General features: G+C 46.2%; 1 pseudogene; it reads right to left on the bottom strand.

Annotated features, from left to right (window-relative positions):
- Window positions 1-672: 672 nt before the first annotated feature.
- Window positions 673-1,331, bottom strand: LOC150014768 (adenylate kinase 4, mitochondrial pseudogene; annotated as a pseudogene).
- Window positions 1,332-2,550: the final 1,219 nt, after the last annotated feature.

Raw genomic sequence — 2,550 nt, 5'->3', positions numbered from 1 at the left:
ACACAGTTTAAAGAAATAGCAGGAGCTAAATCCTTTCATTTCAGGATGTCTGAAAAAGAGAGATTCTATGGTACGCAGATGCAGAAAAGGAGGTGTCACTCCTAACAGAAAAAATAAACTGTGGATACAGTCACTAAAAATCAGAGAAGCAACCACCTAGAGCAATTGGCTTCAACCTCATTGTCTGCAGAGGGGCACATACCAGAGAATGTGGGACAAAGCCCAGCCTACCGCCCCTGGCACCCTCAGGCCTACTGGTGCTACAGTCCCACAGCCTTTAGGGGATGGGGAGAACCAGAGAGCACCACCATCAAGAGTAAAAAGGCTGCTACTATGGCAACAACACACTGTCAAAAATCAGCTAGAGCTGGGGTTATACACCGTTTGAAATCCAGCCTGTACTTGCTTTCTTGTGAAGGGCTTGACACACGTGCAGAGACATCTTCAATGTGTCTAGATGACCCTTCTTTCAAAAGTCAGAGAAGAGCCTCTTCATTAACTCTGTTTACTCATTAGTTTTAATACCAGTTCAACACTTAAACTGGAAAAGACACAAGCTATCTCAGCTGCCTTCTAACTGGGACACAGCACCAATACTACACATACAATGGAAAGAATGACCACTTCTTCATGGTTCTTCCTGGGGGTGGAGGGATGGGGAAGGGTGTGTGCTCAGTGTACTGCTTTGGACTGAAGAGATGTGATCTTGTTTGAGAAAAGCATGTCAACGTAGGGCCAGATTTTGTTAGCCTCTGTTCCCGAAGATTGGAGGAGCACTCCTCGGCTCTCATAGAGTTCAACGACTGGCTTTGCCACGTCCTTGTACTGTCTCAGCCTGGCAGCAACTGCTTCAGGTTTATCACCCTCCTATGGGACCAGCGGTGATGTCATCGACCCCATGTACATTGCGTGGGTTGAAGTCCAGGTTATACACCCTTCCACCAGGCAGGTGAATCCCACGGCAGCTGAGGCCGTCTTTGAGCATTTCAAGTGGAATGTTCAAAGGGATCACTAGATTCAGGCCACAGATTCTGTCTCCGGCTCCAGCCTGAACTAATGTCCTAGGAAAACCATCGAGTAGTGATGGCCTGTTCTCCACCTCCAACTTCATTAAGCGTGTGATCACATGATCTGGAACTAAAAGACCTTTCCCTATGTTCTGCTTTGCCATATCATATCACCAACTTCTGTGTGGCTTTGATGTTCTCCCACAAGAAATGGCCACTGGAGGGATGCTGGAGGCCAAAGTTCTGGGCGATCTTCCGGCACATGGTGCCCTTGTCTGAGCCGGGAGGCCGGAGGATGACCACACGCAGGAATTTAGAAACCATTGCCTTTGTGAAGAGTGGGGCGGCCACACTGGCAATCCCGACAGTGGCCTCGGAGAAGCCCCAGAACTTTGTATCTTCGGCTCCTGCTTCTGACACACTCCACTCACTCTGGGACTCACCGGCCCATGTACTTCTTTAAAAAAAAATTCTTTTTACTTATTCATTAGAGAGCGAGAGAGAGAGAGAAAGAGAGAGAGAGAGAGAGAGAGAGAGAGAGAGAGAGAGAGATTGATCTGTTTTTCCAGGTATTTATACATTAATTGGTTAATTCTTCTATGTGCCCGGACTGGGGATCGAACCTGCAAGATTGGTGAATGTATCCAGTCCACGCTCTAACCAACTGAGCTACCTGGCCAGGGCAAGAGAATATTTTCTAAATTCCCAAACACAGTTTTTTAATCAATTAGCTTTCTATTCAATCATATGAAAAAAAAAATTTCATGCTCAAAACACAAAGAGCACGGTACCTTCTTAAAAGGAGAGATCATTAAGCACATGTTTAAAGACAAAAGCACTCACCATTAAGAAAACTCTAAGCCATCTGTTTTTATCTTCCCTTCTCCCACCAAGCCCTCTATTTATCCGTTCTGACAAACACGTTACTTCATTTCACTGCGTGTATGATATCTCTTTGTCCTTCCTTCTCTATTCCGGGTGAATCAAGGCAATCAGTGGAATCAGAGCATTTCTTAGCATAACTGGACATCCAGAATCGCCAGGCATGCTTCCAATTCTACTAGGAAAGTTACTGGCTGTGCCTCCTTATTAAAATCACCTTATGCAGTCTACTTCAAGAGAGGGGGAAAGTTCCTTTCTCCACAGCCTTTGGTTTTCTCACATTTTCAAGTAAAATGTTTGGGTCATGGCCATCAGCTACTCCCACATTTTGCCTCTATAATCATTTTCCCGACTATTGCGTGGTGAAGTTAGGTGAAGCCGCACAGCCGCCCCCGCCTCCCCCCACCCCCCCCAGTACATGCACTGTGATCTCTTATGAGCCTGCTTTCCAAACACTGTGGAAGCCAACCCCCTGCTAAATAACCTTGCCCTTGATGGCTTTAGCCCACCTTAATTTGCCACATCCAAAATCTGATAATGCATAAATTCCTAAAGTTTCCACTAGAGGGCATTATAACCCCACCACTGACACTAATTTGTTGCAGAATGGCTTCTGTGAACTCCGAAGGGGCATCTTGCTCTTTCTATCTCACCCACCCAC

Source organism: Furipterus horrens, unplaced genomic scaffold, assembly GCF_987537825.1.
Source record: "Furipterus horrens unplaced genomic scaffold, mFurHor1.1.pri manual_scaffold_3, whole genome shotgun sequence".
In the NCBI taxonomy this organism is placed as follows: domain Eukaryota; kingdom Metazoa; phylum Chordata; class Mammalia; order Chiroptera; family Furipteridae; genus Furipterus; species Furipterus horrens.
The sequence above is the reverse complement of the archived record's forward strand: the minus strand, read 5'-3'. Positions and strand labels throughout refer to the sequence as shown.